Here is a 19,520-nt window from a genome sequence, read left to right as displayed (position 1 = left end):
GGGGCGGGGGCCTCCCAGCGTCTGTTCACACCGCCTGCCAAGTGAAGTCCGCCCCAGAGCGTGCTAACACACCAGCCCCAGCCCCGGGGAACAAGCTCTCCTTCCCAAACCCGCCGCAGCGGGGGCGCACGGCCGGGGCACCCGCCTCTCCCACCCTACGGTCTAAGCGTGTGTTTTAATATAGTTTAAAAACTGGAGAGTACACAGTGGGGACGCGGGGCGGGAAAGGCTGGAGGGCTCATTTTCGTGGCCAGGCTCAGTGCTCAGGGCATACGAATTAGGCCCGAGCTGCGGAGTGAAATCCTTTTCCCGCCGCAGGGAGCTCGCGGCAGCGCGCGGTTACGGGAGGTGAGCGAGGATGGGGGCGCTGCGGGCGGCTCGAGCTTCTGGCGTCCCGGGTCCAGGCGGCCAGCCAGGAGGCGGAGGCCGTCCGCAGGAGCCCGGGCGGAGGCCTGGCAGGTGCCCCCCAGCGCGGAGGCTGATTGGCAGGTGCGGGAGTGGGTGGGGAAGGCGGGGGCTGGGCCTGGCGCTGCGGGAGGCTGCGGCCCCGCCTCCCCGCCCCCGCCGCGGGACTATCTGGTCCCGGCAGCAGCGATGTCCCCCGGCAGGAATGTCCCTCCTCAGATAATGTTATTTATATCTCTGGGCGGGTCCGCGGCTCGGCAGCACCAGGCGCCCGGCGGCCGCTGTGCTAGGAGACCCGTGCTGCCCTCTTCTCCCTGCGCCGCCGCCGCCGCCGCCCCCGGGCTCCGGGTGGCCGCCGCTACAGCCCCAGCGCAGGTAAGTCCCGGGAGGGCCCAGCGGCAGGCGGGGGCTGGGTAAGGGTGCGGATGCGCGAGGCTGGAGCGCGCGGCGCGAGCGCAGAGGAGGCGCTGGGCCCAGGGGGCGCGTGACGCGCGTGGCCCAGGGGACGGGTGGGGGCTCAGCCCTGGGTGCGGGGCGTGGGGCCCGGGAGGCCCTGGCGGCTGCGGCAGCGAACATCCTGGGGCGCGGGAATCCGCGTGGGCTTTGGAGGCACTTGGCGAGTCGGGCGCTTTGCTTTGGAGAGCCGGATCCTGGAGCGTCGCCTCGGGGCTCTGGGAGGGCGAGGATGGGGGGCGGTGCATGTTTAAGTCCCGGGCCACCTCCTCCAGGACCCCGGCATGGGGGCAAAGGGAATTCTGCCTCCAGCCTGTCGGACCGTCGCGCTGTCCTCTCTGCCTCCGCCGCCCGGCTTCTCAGCCCGGGGCCGCTCAGATTTTCTTCTGGGGAACTTGTACGCGCGCTCCCGGGGCAGCCCAGCGTCCAGGCAGGGAGAACAGGACAGGTCAGCGGAGGGGGCCTGATTCCCGGACGCTGGGAACTACGCTGAGAGAGTGGCCGGGTGCAGACCCAAGGAGGAAAGATCAGAATGCCCGTGGCATACTCCAAGGACCTCCTGTCCTCCTCTCCCAAAGAGTTCAAGCTGCTACGGTCCACTCTACTCTCACCCGCCTCACCAGTTCCTCTTTCTCCAACAAAAGTTGGCCCTGAGAAATAGCAGAAAGTGGGAGAAACAACCGGAGCTTTAAAACCATCCCCAACTCCCACCAGCTCGCCCAGACTTCCCGAGGGTGGGGAAGTCGCTGTGGGCTTGAGTACTGTTTCCGTGACAACGAGCCCCAGGTAGGGCCTTGATTTATAGCCTATTAATATCCAAACCACTGTTTTCAGTGAGCAATTAGAGGCGCCAGGAGTTGGTAATAACGCGCTAAACTCGCTGAAGCGAAATGAAAATCCACTTTTTAGAAAAAAATTTAGATGCATCAAATTTGGGGAGGGGGAAGATAGTGACTATTTTTGTACCGGTAACTCCTGTGAATAACCTAGGCTGTCAGCTCCAGGTAGGAGGTAGATACGCAAAATTCATAGCCTTGAGGTAGTCCTGGTCTGTACTTTAGTTTCTAGGGAAAATGATTCAGGTGGTTCCTGAATGAGAATAGTTTACAAATCAAAATCTTCTGCTGGGAGCCCTGGGTTCGAGAAAGTCTTTGAAAACTCTTTTTTGTAAGTGCAAAATGTTTAAGCGTACTGAATGCCCAACACCCAACACAGCTGGGCTTGTACTTGCCTGGAGGCTTTGGGCTACTTAGGAAAAGGAATGTTGGGAGGCTCACATTGAAGAAGAGCCCACAGCCTCGAAACCAACTCAGGGGTGGATCGTTTATACAGAACTTTATCAAACTCTAGAGTAAAGCACAGCTGAAAAGCATGAATCCTACATTATGAAAACATGGCTTTTAGATCCCTTAGCTGTTGCTCTTAGCTTTATCAGTGGCCCAGTCACAAAGATTGGGGATGAGCCAGAGCTGTTAATCCTAAATTCTCAGAAGACTCAGTCCACTCGTGGAATTGAAAACACCCCAAAACTCCCAGGCATTCAGGACAGTCTTGCAGAACAGGCATATCGAGTTTTCATGAGTGGCTTGTCCAGCTGAGAGCTGGGATACCACCTTTTGCTCTGGTTGTTGCTTCTTCCATGTGTTCTGAAGGTGTCCTCTGGCCGAACACCTGCTAGGTGATTAGCTTTGGGGCGTGTAAAGGTAAGGCAGTAGGTGCGCTCCCGTGTGGGATCATATCTGACAAACTACAAATGACTATTTTAGTCATGAAAGTTTTGAACTAAAGTCAAAATCTGATGGCTCTGCCACAATTCTGGAAACAGACTATTTGGCTAAATAAAAGTAGTAATGCTTTCATTTTTTCCCATCTTTTATGTACTGGTACCTGGCTGGTAGCGGACACTCAGTTAATCTTTGTTGATTTAATGAGAGAATGAACAAATGAATGCTCAGAGGTGCTTTTTTGTTTTGGGTTTTTTTTTTTTTTAATCCTATTGTCACAGTAACTCTGCAAGGTAGTTCATATAACCAGCATTTTACAAGTCAGGAAACAGGCTCAAGGAAATTAAATAATTTGTCTCACGTCATACAGCTGATGAGAGGTGGGGCCAGGATTCAAACTCAGCTGTTAGGGTCCTACCCTCCTTTTAAGGTTAGACGTTCGGCAGGAAATAGAAGAGTACAAGTCGGAAAGATTTGGTTATGGGATGGTCTATTAGCTTCACAGTCTTTCACTCCCAAGACCTTGGGTTATAATTCTGCATATATCAGAGAAGCTTTAAAAAATATTGTCTGAAGATGGTATTGAGCACTTCTTTGCTCAGAAGTGTTTAGCCTGGCCCATTACGTTCAGGTCATTGTTTAAAGGACAGAACTGTAATTTTGGCAGTAGTCAGAGCATGGATTTTTTTTTTTTTTTTGAAAACAGATTTTCCTTTCAGTTGTGGAAGTGGCCAGGAGGGCTTGATGATGCATGGGGACAGTGTGATAGGACAGAGGATGACTATAAAAAATTGATGAGGCAAACGCTATTGGAGTGGGAAGGGACCATAGAGGTCACTGAGTCCAGCCCCTGTTTGTGTGGCAGCTTGCCTAAAGGGGAGACCGAAGTGCAGTTTACCTGGTCATCTCTGTGTAGACATGGTACGTGCCTTCCATGTTTCTTATCATTCTTGCCCATTTCATTCCTGTCTCTCTCTCAAGACCAATATCGGGTTTATTTCCTGAAGTTCTGCCTAACCAAACCACTGAAGTTTTCTTTCCTTTGGGCAGATTTTCGAGAGGATATATTTTAATCTTTGTACAATCTTACACACACACACACACCAGGTTTTGGAGATAGGCAGGTGAGAAGACATCAGTGAGCATTAAACTCTAAACTGTTCCATAATTTTCCCATTGCTTGTTAGGCATACAGATGTATGCATTTTTGTACAATAGGTATGTACATTACTATCTTCACTTTAATTATGTAGCATTTCTGGGACAGGGGGAAAGAAAGGACTTTGGGGGATTATTGGGACTGTCAGATACCTGTTTTAATCTAAACCCAATCACCAAATTGCTCCTGAAGTATGTTGTTTCAGATTTTAAAAGCAAATGCAAAATTATACTCTCTGTATAAGACTCGAAAGTGTAGGAAACATGACCAGCAGGAGGTTTAAAGTGATCTAAAGTATATTTCATTATTCATAATGTTTTTTTAAATAACGTCAGACCTGCAGATTGACGTTTATCAATTGACCCAGGAGGATCAAGAATGCAAATAACTGTATCTTTTGGGCTGATGAGAAATTTGATTTTATGATGAGGACTGGCAGGGACTGTTCATGGATATTGGGTTCTGAAACCACATGGATATTACTAGTCAGAAATTGCTGTGGAAAGAAGTATTTTATCTTAGAAGTAGTTTGTATTGACTCAGTTGTTTTTATAGACAGCTCTTTTGTTGCTCCTCTACTTCCAATGAGAAATCTGGGGAGAAGAGGAAAAAACACAGTGGTCTGGGGGCCTGAATCATCATGTTGCATTTGCTGGGTTTTCAGAAAGATGCTGCTTTTTTCTGCCAGCCCCAAGACGTGAAGGTCACCTGGTTTTGGAGATGGAGATGGTGATCGAGGGAAGGCGTAGGAGGCAGTCAGAATTCCCTGTCAGATCTGGCTCCAGTCACTGAATTGTCAACTCCCCTCGGTAAATATTTAGAAAATGTCATAGCATGTTTCCCTTTGTTGCTGTGCTTATTTCTTAATTCACAGCCAAGCAATCCAAGTTCTGCCATTTTCAGCCAGCCTTAGCTGAATAGCAAACCACCAGGGGATCCCCAGCATCACAGCTCACACAGTTTTAGAGGCGGTCATAGACAGAAAATGCTTCCTCAGTGGAGACTGCTGGCTAGCTTATGACATTCCTAGACCACCTTTCGTTTTTCTCTTTCCTTCTCCTGGTGGCAGGAAATCTTACAAAGCCGTCGTCTTCCTACCTCAGTGAGGCCTTCTCAGGCTTTGCTAGAATGTTTAATTTTTACACCATACCTGTGCAGATCTGGACAAGGGCATAATTACAAGGGCAATTAAAACCCATATATCATGTTCCCAGTGGGGGCAAAAGTGGGGCTTCCTTTCTTCCTTTCATGTGAATGCTGTAAATTTAGCAAATGAAAAGGTTTAGAGCTAGAAAAAAATAGACTTTGCATTGAACTGGGCTCTGATCATCCAGGATAGTTATGAAAGAATAACAGGGCACCTTGGCAGCTAAAGAACAAGAATTGCTTTGAATTATAGTCAATTCAGGAGTTTCCAGCATCATGAAGAGGAACAGAAACTTGAATAATCCTGAAAATGAATAAAGTTGAAAATCATTTCCCTTTGTATTAGGGTGTGCCTCATTTGAGAATTCATAGCACTTCCAATAAAACGAAGCACACTTTAAAGATATATATAACTTATGAGGCCTGGGGAGAGGTCTCTAGCTTCATTCTGTCCTTCTACTTAGTTCCTGCCTGTTTCCGGGAACCCCTAGGAGTGGTCAGTCAGCGGCATCTTCCAGCATATTTCCTCAGGTGTAGAAAGGTAAGAGAAGCCGCTTCCTAATATTGCCTCCAAGCCATAAGTCAGAGAAAGAGCTGGAAAGGCCTGAGAGAGCCATTTGCGAAATATTGAGAGAGAGCAAGCATTGGGCACCTACTGTGTGCATTACACCATTTTATGCTGAGGACTGGCAAAGGATCAGATGCAGACCACCTGGTCTGGTGGGGAAAGATTCTTGCAAAGAAGCAGTGATTCAGCAGGGCGCCTAAGAGAAAGCCCACGGGAGGCAGAGTGTGAATCAGGCTGGTGAGTGCCCAGGGTTTCTCTAATAGAGGAAGGGAGGACGGGTGGGGGTGAAGGCTTAGGCACATCGCCCACACAGATGTGCAAAAAAGGGTGATGGAATTAGGGAATGGGGAGCAGTTCTGTGTGGCTGGAATAAATGTAGGGCGCATACTAGGAATGGGCCAAAATAGGACTGGAAAGGTGGTTTGGGTTCAGTTTGAAAGACGCTTGAACCATTGGAGGTTCAAGCTGAAGATCCGTAAAGGTTTTTGAGCAGGGGAGGGACCGGATCAGATCCTTGTTTCGACAAACCTCACTGGTGGCAGGCGAGGGAAGGTGAACAACAGGTGAGCTAGCACAGGATGACGATCACACAGATGACGGGTAGTCCCTCAGCTTTCAGGGTGCCCGTGTATATGCATCATCAGATTTTATAGTGACCACGTGAAGAAACAGTACAATAGAGAATACGGTATTAGAAACAAACAATGCTTTGCCCAAGCTCCCTCTTGTAGTTTATGGCAGAACCTGACTTCGACCCAATTTCCTCGTTCTGAGGCTGGGGCTTTGTCCAGATCTTCTCCTCAATGGGGTAATTGAATATTCTGGGCCTTCTGGTTGAGACAGTGATTGCTTTCTTTCTTCAGAACTTTCAGGCTCTATTCATTGGTGAGAGGGAGGAGGAAACTTGTTACGGTATTTACTATTTAAGCACGAAATCTCAAGAGTAGCCCCCCAGCATGTACACAGATGTAGTCCCAAAGTAGGAATTAATGTCAGACGTGCATGTGGATTCCCAGCATGCTGCAGATAGATGATAGGTTTACATACCTGTCAACTGATGTGTTGGCTTTTTCACTCCTTTACCCCAAATTTACTGGGTATTATTATGCTTATGCCTCATTTTGGACTTTGAAAACCTCTTTTTGTCCAGTATCTTAGGTGTTTTGATTTGTACTTCAGTCTTCAACAAATATTTACTGAGCTTTCGTTTATTTGCCAGATGTATTCTAGGCCCAGGCGATAGAAGAGTGAAAATGGCAAAAAAATAAAAAATAAAAATTAAATTAAAAAAATAATATTAAGTTTGATGTCGTGGAGCATACACACTAGTTGGGTGAGACAGGAATAAGTAACAACAAACAGAAGAATATATAATTTGCTGTAAATAAAAAGCAGTGTGAAGAGAAAGAGAGGTGGTTCTATCTGAGGCAGGATGGTGGGGAAAGGCCTTTCTGATGAAGTTTCATTTGAGCAGGGAGCCAAACCAAGTGAGGGAGGGGAATGGCTGTGTTTGGGACAAGAGATTTAGATTGAGGGTGAGGGCCCTGAGGTGGGGTCACTGCTATGTCCAAGGAATGGGCAGGAAGCCAGCCTGACTAGAGAGGAGGGACAAGGGGTGAGTGCAGGATGTGACATTGGAGAGGAAATAGGGTCTGGATCATGCAGGCTTTGCAGCCATGCAAGTCTTTGGGTTTTAGCCATGCAATAGGAAGCCACCAGAAGTTGTGGCCAGAGGAGTGATTTGTTCAGATTTGTGTATTAGGAAGATCTTTCTGGCTGTCCTGTGGAAGACTGCCTGTAAGGAACAAGAGTGGAAACAGGGAGTAGAATGAAAGCTACTGTAGTAGTCCAGGTTAGAGATGATGGGCCAGCATGATGGTGGTGGGGTGGGAAATGCAGCTGGCTTCTGGAGTTGAAGATAGAGCTCATGGGATTTGGGAATAGAGGATGAGAGAAAAAGGATAAGTCAAGGATGACTCAGTTGGTTTTGGCCTGAACAACTTTAAGAATGAAAAAGCCATTTACCAAGACGGGATATATCTTGTCAGATGTACTGTGAGCTATTCTTTTTTATTTTTGTTGTTATCAAGGAGTTGATTTGGAATATTTTCAGGTAGACTTTTCATTGAAATATACCTGAAAGAAGGTGTTTTATGGTGGGTGACTCAGGACATCTATTTGTTTTGAAGTAGAGCCTTACATGTGCGGTTAGTTCTGTGTACTTTATAATGCTACTTTTAGGTCATTCTCACAGCATCTCTACTATGTGGTAGAGATTAAGATACAATACAAACAGGATTGAAATATATTTCATTTTATAAATAGAAATGTTTTAAATAGTTTCTTTACAGCCTAAACATCTTTTAACACTTTCTGGTTGTCATATTTAAAAAATTTTTTTAAATTATAAAATGAATTCATGAGCATGATTAAGAAGCATATCCACATTGTACAAGTGTATACTATGAAAAGTAAAAGTCTTCCTTCCCCTACCTCCAGTTCTCCTAAGAAGTTTCCAATGTCAACAGTTTCCTATATATCCTTCAAGAAAAATTCATTGCATATATAAACCTATGGCTATATTTTAAAGTCCTAGCTTTAACCTATGAAAAGCACATGTTTGGTTTCATTTTTGTGACTTAGTAGCCCTCAGGCCTGGAGTTCAGCTTTCTATCAATTAGGGGTCTCCTTCTTCCAAGCCATCCTGTACCCTGTGTTTGTCCTGTAATACCCATTCTCAAAAACCTGCAGTGGTTCCCCTCTGGGTAGAGGTGGAAATCCAAACTTACAAAGTTGACTCTTAAGAGCCATTGTAATCTAGCTCCAATCTCTTTCTATCTTTATCTCTTACCAATTCTCATTACAGACCTTTTATTTGAACCGAGTTTGTCTGCTTCTACTCATTCAGTCCTGAACGTTTCTCCCAGATTTGGAGAGGTTTCCATCAGTCTTCCTGGAACATTCCAGCCATTCTACAAACTTGCTAAAGGGCCAGTTACATAATCATAGACTTCCTTTATTACTATTATTTAACTTTATCTATTATTTGCTCCACATGTTCTCTTAAAGGCCAGAACTGATTTACGAATTACAGTCACAGGTCTTACATAAAGCCCTTCATAATGCTTTTTCACAAAGAAGTTCAACTAGTAATTTTTGGAATATATGCTTTGACAGTCTTCCCGTAACAGGGTGGTGCTGGTGCACAGGGATTATATTAATTAAAAACTCTCCGATGATGGCTGCCAGCAAAGTCACCTTCTTAGTGGGTTCCATGGGTGTCCATTCCCAAGGAATGGTAAATGGACTCTGCTCCTTTGGATGTAGAACTTTCTAAGGGGCCTGGTCTCATACTCTTGTCCCCTCTTCCGAGGGCATTGCAACTCAATGTCAGAAACAAGGTGTTTTCATTTGTTCTTAAATTACGAAGTATAGTTATTTAATGGACATGGCAAACCGTGTAATTTTTAAAAAATGTATAACAAAACTTACCATTTTAACTAGCTTTAAGTATTTGGTTCAGGGGGATAAGTACATGTACATTGTTGTGTAGCCACCATCACCATCCAGCTCTAGAACTTTTGTAATCTTCTAAAACTCAAACTCTGTATCCATTAAACATGAACTCCCCTCACCCCCCAGCACCTGGCAACCACCATGTCACTCTCTGTCTCTATGAATTTGACTACTCTACGTACCTCATGTAAATGGAATCACGCAGTATTTGTCCTTTTGTGTCTGGCTTATTTTAGCTAGCATAATGTTTTCAGGATTCATCCATGTTGCAGCATGTGTCAGAATTTCCTTTTTAAGGCTAAATAATATTCCATTGTATGTATTTTTCACGTTTTGTTTATCCATTCATCCATCTATGGACACTTGTGTCACTTCTATCCCTTGGTTATTATTATACAAATATCTCTTTATACTCTGCTTTCAGTTCTCCCAGGTATATACTCAGGACTGTAGACTCTGGTTTATTGCTGGATCATATGGTAATTCTATTTTTAATTTTTTGAGGAACAATCCATGCCATTTTAATAATTCTCCCAGGTCTCCAAAGGGAAGGGCAAATTTTATTAACATCCTCACCTTTGGAGCCAAACTGAACTTGAGAATTGTTTATTTGAGAACACCGTCTTGGGGGGATAGTTTGTCATCAAAGTTCTTGCATTTGTCCGTATATTAGTTCGCCTGTTTGAAAACTGTAGACTTTTAGAGGACAGGCAGGAGATGTTCAATTTGCTTTGTAAAACGTGTAACCCAAACTCAGGTGGGGAAGGGTGTAAATATTATGTGACGATGTATTTCAACCAAAATATCTCCTTGAGCTGGATGACAAGAGTCTGGGTTGCTTCCAGCTCCTTTTCTCTTGCTGTTTGCCCTTGGGCAAAGAGCTTTCTCTAAAATTTTTTTTCAGGAGTGTGTGTGTGTGTGTGTGTGTGTGTGTGTGTGTGTGTGTGTTGGCACCTTAATATTTATTTTATCCTTAAAAATGTCTTTGCAGAGTTCCTTGTAATGCCTAAGTGTTGCCTCCTCTTCATGGCCTTGGCTGACAGCCCCTCTCCCTCCCAGGTCCTGGGGTAGCACAGGGCACTTCCTCCTGCATGGTTTTTGTAGCATCTTTCTCCTTCCTTTCTTATAGGATGGATCATCTTGTTTTGCAACTATCAACTTGCCTTCTACATCATTAGACTATGCTTCTTATGATGGAGAGCTAGGTTTTTTTTGTTGTTGTTGTTAATTTTCAGCACCTACAGTCATGCTTGGTACACAGAGGGGAGTAGCTCAAAAATAGCTATTGATTAAAAAATTAAAGAGTGGGGGCGCCTGGGTGGCTCAGTCGTTAAGCATCTGCCTTCGGCTCACGTCATGATCCCAGGGTCCTGGGATCGAGCTCCGCATCGGGCTCCCTGCTCAGCGGAAGGCCTGCTTCTCCCTCTCCCACTCCCCCTGCTGGTGTTCCCTCTCTCGCTGTGTCTCTCTCTGTCCAATAAATAAATAAAATCTTAAAAAAAAATTAAAGAGTGAATGTTTGAAATTATATATAATTGATATATATATATGTATCTTGGATAGGAATATTATTATAATGAGTTATAATAATAAGTTAACATTTTTAAGTCTCTCAGCATAGAGACATATGCTGAGAACTTTTATATGTGTTTGTCATTTCTGTTGTTATCCTAATTTGACAGATGAAAAATATCAGGCTTAAAGAAGTTTACTTACCCAGAATTATACACTGAGAAGATCAAAGCTGAACTTGAACCCTGATGTATTTATTCTAGAGTGCTTACTTAGAATCACTGTACCCACCATATTTGGGTGGAGGTCAATATTCCATGGCTCTTAATTCTAACAGTTTCTTTTTTTCTCTTATCTTGCACCTTTAATGGCCTGAAATTAAAGAGGTAATTAGTTGTATACCTTTATATGTTGCTTTATATTTGCGATTTAACCTAATAGGCTTGAATCCCCTTATTAGCTTTTAATAAATAATTAATGTTCTGAATCATATTTTCAACATAGTTCTTTGACATCTGAGGATGAAGATGCTAATTAGTACTGTACAATATACCCACTGTCATAAGGCAGCTCTCCATAGCTGCGCTAAAATTGCTTTAGAAGAGGTCTGATATTGTTAAATGAGGTAGCCTCTTTCCAGACCCGGGTCCCAAGTTCTCTGCAATATTTGACTTTGTCAACCCTCTGGCTTTGAACATAAGCCCGCCCTTGGCTTCTGGGATCCAGGCTCTCCTTTTTCTCCTCCCAGCTTGCTTACATTGCAGGCTGGCTTGCTTTCTCTTTCTTGCCTTCTCTTTTCTTTCTTTTTTGTTCCTTCTTCTCTACCAGCTTTCCACTGTTGGGGTTGCCAGTACGTCTAAATCCTCATCTCTAGCCCAATCTCCCCCTTCAGTTCCAGATCTACTTTTAGCAGTCAGCTAGCTGTCTTCATTTGGTTGTAACAAGATGTCTCAAACTTCTTATGAAGCAATAGGACCTCTCAGTTCCCCTTTTACCCCCAAACCTGCTCTTCTACCTGTTTTCATACCTAGGTTCCTGTTGTCGCCATCGTCTCAAGTACGACCCCCAGCAACTTTGTTGGGTTTTCTTCTTTTCACACTTCTGCATCTAGTTGGCTGCCTGTTCGTTTTTCCTTCAAAATTTTCAGACTAGTTTCTTTCTTTCAATTTTCACTGTCTCATGTTTGAATAATTGGCCTTTAGTCTCTTTCTATCCCATCTTACACCCTGATCTCAGAATTATTTTTAAAAACATGAATGTGAGTCATTCAACTACTTTAAAGCCCTCAATGGTTCCCCGTTGCCCCAAAATAAAGTTTAAACAGACAGGCAGTCTTTTCCAACATCCCTCCTGGCTTCATTCCCTTTCTATTTACTTTACATCGGATGCTCGTGACTGTGTCAGCTCAGGGTGGTTTTCACATCCACAACTTTGCTCCTCTGTTTTCTAGGCCTGCAATGTCTTTCTCCCTTTCGGTAGCTGTGAACTCTCACACATGTATCTTTTAAGGCCCCACTCAAACAGAACAGATTCGAACAGAATCCCCTGTTCCCTAACACACGAAGACATCCAGTCTCTCCTATGAGCCCTGAAGCTGTCACTTTTCACATCATACCCTGGTTGGGTTGGTCGTGTACAGGTCCAGCTCTCCTCTAGATTATGGGTTCCTTGAAGAAGGAACATTCGTCTGGTGCCTGTGTGAGCACTGGTGCCTACCAGCCTCTGGCACATGTGCAGCACTCAAGAAATGTGGATTGAATTGACTGACAGGGCAAGTTTCAAGAATGTTCGGCACTGAAAATGATCCCCGAGATGGCGATCTATACAGCGGATTATGAAGAAGGGTTAACAGAAGACACTCGGTGTTGATGGCATAGGGGTAAGGAATGAAGAGGAATGTTTTAAACCTGGGTGGAGGCTGTCTTCCCACCTCTGTATTCTCCAATTGCTTTCCATTTATCAGACACAAAAGTAACAGCTGATTTTTAACTTACATCATCAGAATATGTCTATTGCTAGAAAAGTTTAGTTATTCATCCAGAATACAGTCACTCCCACCTCATTTTTTCAGTGAATGTTTGAGGCTGACCCTCAGAATGCAGCTATGAAAGGCTCTTTGAGTGGGTGTTTCAAACTGATATACACAAGATTTGTTTTATAATGGTGAAGAGTTAAGAAAAACATTTCAGAAAAAAGATGAAAAGTTCCCGTATAGAGGTGGTTTCCTTTTTCTGGGTGCACATAACCTTTTCTGTTTGTTGTCATTAAGGTATGTCAGAGTGGAAACTGCCTTGTAAAATATTACACCACTATCAGTTGGTTTGTTCTGCCCCCATTTTTGCCTTACCCGGACAAAAAGTGAGTTTCACCAGTGGCCAGACTCACCAGAATACTGCTTGCTCAGGCCTTTGAGAGCATTTTTGTTTCTTTTAACAAAACTCTCTGTTATGGACACACTCCCACTACAATCCAACTGCTCTCTTCTACTGTGTTCTATGCCCAGTGATTGATAGGAGGTGGGTTTTAGCTTCCAAAGGCAGTGAGTGGAGCTGCTAGGCTTTTATAAATATTTAGGTGGGTCTGAGATGAACTGATGAACGGAAGGTCCTCAAAAGGTCTTAGGAAGATGTGTCCAGGATAAAGAAGGGCAAAGGACGAAGTTAATTCTTCAGAGGGACCTGAAGGTAAAGAGACAAAGGAAGGGACTCAGCCAAGACAATTGAAGGCCCTAATGAGTTCTAAGGGGGCACAGTGAAGCCAGTGGTAAGCAGACAGCAATCAGCAAACTTGACCCAGAGGTGACAGCGAGAGTGGGGTCAACCAATAGCTGCCTCTAGAAGCTCTACAATGGCACAGAAGCTGGTGATCATTATCCCATCTCACGGATTACTAGGTGCCATAGCAAAGGTTACTAGCAAGCCGACTACTGGTTAGTAGCCCAGCTGCACACTTTTTGAGAGAACCATCCTTTTCATTTTGGGGGATGGTTTACTTTGTAGTATTTTAGCCATGCTAAGGTCTTGGTTTTGCACATTCCAAATCTAGGCTATTGCTTGTAGGGTCCGTGGATCAGGCTCTCCCTGTCTCTGCAAGGTACTATGTGCATCCTGTATGTGCTTTCTGCAGCCGTTGAGAAATCTTTTTGCCCAGACATCAGGCAGGAGGGTCCCTCACAGGGTGAAGTCATCAGAAGAATGGAAGCTGTTTACAGGTATGGAGAGTGAGATTCTATAGTAGAACCAAAGTGAGCTGCGGCTGGAGGAGGAAGTCAGTGCCCTCTGCAAGACAGAGCCCCATACCTGTGAGGACAAATGAGGTTGTTTGCATTCAAAGCTGTGTGAAGTCACTTTGCCCAGGAGACTGGAAAAATACTCGCCAGGCAGGTTGCTAGATGAGCTGGGTGGGTGCGTGGTAGAGCAGGTAACTCAGTACCGTGCCCTCAATGTAGCAACTCCATCAGCAGCCTCGGTTTAGCTGCTCTCCCTGCTTCTGACCCAGAAAACGCTCAGAAAATGACTGCAGTGAAATGCATCTTCAAGGTGAAGCTCTCGGTCCAGGTGGGGGAGGGGTGCGGAGTCGATCCCAGGGGTTCGATACTTACTTCCTAAGTGTGCTGGGAGTGAGCTTTGTTTATGCTCTGACCCAGAGGAAGTCACTTTACATCTCACCCTGTTTCCATCAGCAGAGTGCCTTCTGCTTGTTTTGCATAAGCCTTGTGCCCGCTCTGCTCTGCGAAAGAGGCACGAATGAACTGGGAGCTATAAAACTCCTGGCTTCATAATTCTTTGCAAACAGCAGAGTCTAGTGAGCAGTGGATTTGGTTGGCAAATGATCATTACAGTCTATGCTTGGTTTCTCTGCCTGTGAAATGGTGGGAATGCTTTCTCATTGAGATGTGAGGGAAGTCAAAACGAAATAGTGTTATGTATTTTCCTTTGTTAAAACCTGATGCTTAAAACATCAAAACATCTCAGAGAGAGACGTTCTATGAGTAAATTGTACTCAGAGGACCTTGAAGACATCGTCTAATAACCTAGAAATCTTCTCCAAAGAGTGCCTGGTTCAATGCTCCTATTTTATCAATAAGGGAGATCTGCAGGGGGGAGGTGATTTGCCTGAGGTTGTGAAGTTAGTTAACATGGGACTCTGACTGGAACCCAGGTCTCTCGGTACATGGCCCAGCCCTTCCTCCCTCCCTGCCTCTCCCCTCCTCCTCCTTCTCCAGCAGATTTTAAAAACTGGTTTTAAATAATTTTAACATGAACGTATACTCATGGTAAAAATTATTCAAACGGTACAAAAGAGTGTAAATGGCATTCCTAATCCCGTCACTGGGGGTAACCACTGTTAACAATTTCTCATGTCCTTCTGGAGATTCTCTAGGCACATTCAGACGTACACACATAGATATAGGTACATAAGTGTGTAGGTGTATATATATGCGTGTGGCTATGTTACATGTATCCACATGCATATATATGTGTGTATGTATGTTATGGTCGTTTATATTTCATTCTGTACTGCAACTTGCCTTTTTCACTTAATAATGAAGCACTTTGGGCATCTTTCTACATCAGGACATAGAGATTGATCTCTTTCCCTCTTAACAGCTGCGTAGCACCTTATGCTACTATTTTTCCATGATGGCTTTAAGATGTATAAGTAGCACCATGAAGTTTGAGTCCTCAATTCATGATGCTGTTGTAAGAATCTCTGTTTTATGTGCCCATCCACGAAGGGGAATGATTTCTGACAAGGTCACATGGTTTGTGCAGTCCGAGACCCCGCTTCTGTTTCCTGCTGCTACTCACTTACGGGCGCCTGTCAGATACCGGTTGCCATGCTAGAGATTCAAACGCCTTGACTCATTTCATTCTCGCAACAGTCCACTGAGTTAGATGTGATTTCCATCTTACTGGTGAGGAAGTTGAGGCTAGTCAAGCTACCTTTGCTTAAGGTCACATGGTCAATTAAGTGCCACACTTCAGATTTGAAGCCGCTTGACCCCAAAGTCTTTTTCTCACTGTCTGAAATCTAGGACACAAGGAAGAATGGTTATGGTGGGTTGGAAGCTCAGGGTTTTTCATAGCTTCCAAATGTTGTTGGTTTAGACCTAGCGAAGTGTCCACTCCATACACAGCAATGACATGGAGGGCCAAGTAGTGGTGGAGCAGAAGCAGAGTGATGCAGGGAGGAGGGACAAGAGATGGCCGCTATCTGGGAGGCATTGTTGTCTGTTATATGCTAGGCTGTGTGGCAGGTACAGAGGAGACTGACTACAACACAGCTCTCTGCTCTTGACAGGCTGATGGTTTTGCAGTGGGGTCAGACACTTGAGACAGAGTGCAGAGCAATGCACAGTGAGGCAGTGCCATCATGGGGCTACAAACTGCTTCAGGTCTCTAGGAAACTCAGACTGGTTTGGGCCAGGGACCCTGGGAAAAAAACCTTCGCAGAGGAGCAGCCATCTGAGCTGATCCTTGAGACAAGGATGTTTTTCACTGGCCAAGTAGGGGAGAGGGCATTCTATGGGGCAAATAGGAACGTGTGGGATAGGAGTCTGGTGTGGCTACACCAAAGGATGAATGAGAGCATACAGTGGTGGAGGGGACCAAGAGATGGGTTGGAGGTAGGTTGTAGCAGGCCTTGAATGCCATGGAAAGAGCTTATAGTTCATACGTCAGGTCCTGGGGGCACTATCAAAATTTTTGAATAGGGGAATGATGTGCTGTCAGGTGTGTTTTAGGATATCCTGCCGAAAAACAATGAAAGGCTCAAGCAGATCTACACCAGGGCAGTGGGAATGGAAGGGAGGAAGTTAATCCAAGCGATTCAGAGAAGTCAAAGTATCTGGACTTTCTGTCTGAGGTAGGACTGACCCACTGTCATTTTTCATGGGTTCTACCACATAGAGGACCAAAGATATAAAATTATCAGTATCCCATATTAAATATAATGTTTTTGCCATCAAAAGCATTTGAAGGGATTTTGGAATTGTTCTTAATTTTGATTTTATAGTCTTAATTGGCACCATTTTTTTTTTAAGTCTTAACACATTTTGAAGATCTGTAAAATTCACTTGTAGGTGCATTGTGCCCAGTGGCACTGAAGTGAGGGGAAGAGAGCTGTTGAATATGACTTACAGTTTTCCAGCTCAGGTATCTGGGAGGTTGGCATTGCTAATTTACTGCGATTTAAGTCTTAAAAGAAGGAGCAACTCTGAGGGTGGGGAAGGGGTACAAAGAAGGAGTTCAGTGTTGACCACGTCAAGTGGGAGGTGTCAGTGGCGTGTTTCAGTGGAGCTACTATAGCAGATGTGGAGCCCAGGAGGGGCTGGGCCTGGGGGCGTCGAACTGACCACCCCAGTCCACACAGAAAGCAGAGAGGATGGTATGAGGGAAGAGAACAAACTTTAACTTTGGGGAATCCTACATTTAGGGTATGGTTGGAGGTAGAGGACCTACAGAATGATTGTGGTGTAACAACATACTGTGAGTGAAGAACCAAGAGAATCCAAAACCAAGGGATCCAGCTTCAAGGAAAGGATGGTTAATAGCATCTAATGTGGGAGAAGGATGATGGGAAAGGATCAGAGGAAGCTGTTAGCTTTGTAAGAGACTCAAGTGACCCTCAAGAAAGCAATTTTAGTGGAGGGTCGAACTCAATTACCAGGAATTAGAGTGAAGCCATGGTGAGGAGGAGAAAGCAGTGAGTGCAGAGCTTGTCTGAGAACTCGATGGGAAAAGGATGGTTTGTGACAGATGTAAGGGAAGTTTTGTGTGATGGAGAGCCAGGTTTTTGGGCTGAGCGGGTGAGGAGCCCTTGAAAAGTAAGTTCACATGGAAAGGCAACAAGGGGTGAGAGGATTGGTGGTTGATGGAAGTCTCTGGGAGGCTGGAAAGCATCAGGTGGCAGGGGAGCCAATCAGCATGCCTGTGCCCTGGATGAACCGTTGTCACAAACTACAGCATTCAGACACCATGACAGGTGGCACAGTGGCATCCCACACTTCTGTGGGTCTTCAGGGTGACTCTGTGCTCCTCAAGGACAGGGATTTTATGTTAACTGTTCTCTGGGCCTTGAAGAGTGCCTGGCACAGAGGATGATGCATGAACGCATGTTTGTCAAGACCCTGGCAGACCTACCACACCTGTCCTGCAACATCTGAGGTAGGCTCCATCCTTTCTCTTTCCCTTTTTAATGGGACATGGGAGGTACGTGACACGCAGGTAAGCTTGGAAGCAGTTATAAAGCAAACATTCTTGCCTTCACACTTTTGCAGCCACTGTCATGCTCCTCCCCTTTTCTCCGTGCCCTGCCATCTTAGGTCCTGTTTCTCTGGAAAATGTGGACAAGTAAGTTTGTATTAGGACGACTCCTCGGCCTCTCATTGCCCAATTCTGGGGCACTTGGACTTTCTGTAAAAGCAGGGAAAGAATATATGATGATCCTTTAGGGGAAACAAAGAGGCTCATTCAATGACTTGGTGAAAGATGAGTCTCCTTGTTGATGGCGATAAGAGAGGATCTTGTTTCCTGAAAGCTCTCTGGGTGTGAATGCACTTTCTTTGCTTGGTTCATGTCACTGGGAGATTTCCTTCATGCCCAATGAATGAGGGGGCTCTTTGGTAGGAAGTCCAGCTCCTGTCATCCCAGACTCTATTTTGGGGAAGGATAGAAGCCCAAGGATCAGGCCATAGTTGTAATTATCTTAGATTCTAGCAATATGAAATATTTTAATAAGCAGGAAGTATCTGACTTATGTTTTTGGCAGTTGTACCTTTTGTCATTGAAATGAGGTGGAAGACTTACTCATAGTCTTTTCAGGGACACTTAAATTTTCCTCTTTTTCCTTTCTATTTACAAATGTAATACAAAGCTTTACTAACGTAAAATTTTGCAGAAGTACAGACCATAGAAAATGAAAGTTCTTCATCACCTCCCTTCATTATTCCCTAGATAATCGTTCACTACAATTAGATGCATATTCTTTCAACTTGAAAAAATATATGTATATTGATAAAACATGTGATTGCTCTTTATTTTTCAGAAAAAGATCTATACTATGAATACTATTTAATAGCTTACATTATTTTACTCATCAATACATAAGGTCATCTTTCCACACATACATACTTGTAGATTTTCCTCATTCAAAATTGTTCCACTGTATGGAAGAATCATACTTTATTCAACCAGTTTTCAAGTGACACTAAATCAGATTGGTGTGTGTGTCTATGTGTGTGCACGCGCGTGTGTGTATCTTTGCTCTACCCAAGAATATGGAGCTAGTTTTAAACTGCTAGGGTAGCTGGTGTGATCAAGCTAAGGGAGCTTGTAAAATGAGGCCAAGGTTCTTGGGGAATGGACAGCTGATCTCCATGACTCACTCCATTCTCTTCTGTAGCCCAGGGAAGTCACCTGTGCCTTCTCCCAAGCAGCACACAGGCACCAACCATTTGTTATGAAGTATACTTAGACCAAATTACACTGCCATTTTGTTTTTGCTTTCGGCCTTTTCCCTTCTTCCACTCCTCCCTCCCTCCCTCCCTCCCTCCCTCCCTCCCTCCCTCCCTTCCTTCCTTCCTTCCTTCCTTCCTTCCTTCCTTCCTTCCTTCCTTCCTTCCTTCCTTCCTTCCTTCGTCTCACTAACTTGGTGTCCAGTTGCAGCTTCCCCTCTAGTTCTCACTTCCAGTCACCTGTGACTGTTCTGGCTCTGCAAGCCTCCCCCTCCCCCAACAGGGCCTCCCACTGCTCCTGACTTTGATCTCATTTTATCCCCTGCTCGAGTTTCCAGTTTCTCTAGATGGGGCCCTTGTTAACATCTGCTGGCTTCCCCTGTAGTCTCATCTGCAAAATATATTAAATCTGCTTCCGCAGTAACACTTACCCTACCCTTTAAAGGATTTAAATACTAACCAGTCTTAACACAGCTGCCCCTTTGCCTTATGTTACCTGGCACTTATCCTAACCCTCTGTTCACTACCCTGTGAATAGTAAATTTCCATTCCTTGCCAGGAGACTTCATTTCTAGTGGA

At 44.9% G+C, this 19,520-nt stretch overlaps 1 protein-coding gene across 4 annotated transcripts in view; it reads left to right on the top strand.

Annotated features, from left to right (window-relative positions):
- The first annotated feature begins 626 nt into the window (after positions 1-626).
- The window catches only part of SPTB (spectrin beta, erythrocytic), a 119,960-nt gene continuing 101,066 nt past the window's right edge, over positions 627-19,520 (top strand). For 3 of the 4 annotated variants that reach the window (XM_087856002.1, XM_087856004.1, XM_045810551.2), the window contains exon 1: positions 627-780. The gene's annotated coding sequence lies outside the window, so the exon portion shown is untranslated. Of the gene's footprint in view, positions 781-4,405; positions 4,551-19,520 lie in introns of all 4 variants that reach the window. The other variant, XM_087856003.1, reaches the window with a different exon arrangement.

Source organism: Ursus americanus, chromosome 26 (genome assembly GCF_024610735.1).
Source record: "Ursus americanus isolate L20-20 chromosome 26, mUrsAme1.1.p, whole genome shotgun sequence".
Taxonomy (NCBI): domain Eukaryota; kingdom Metazoa; phylum Chordata; class Mammalia; order Carnivora; family Ursidae; genus Ursus; species Ursus americanus.
This window is presented reverse-complemented; position numbering and strand designations above follow the sequence as displayed.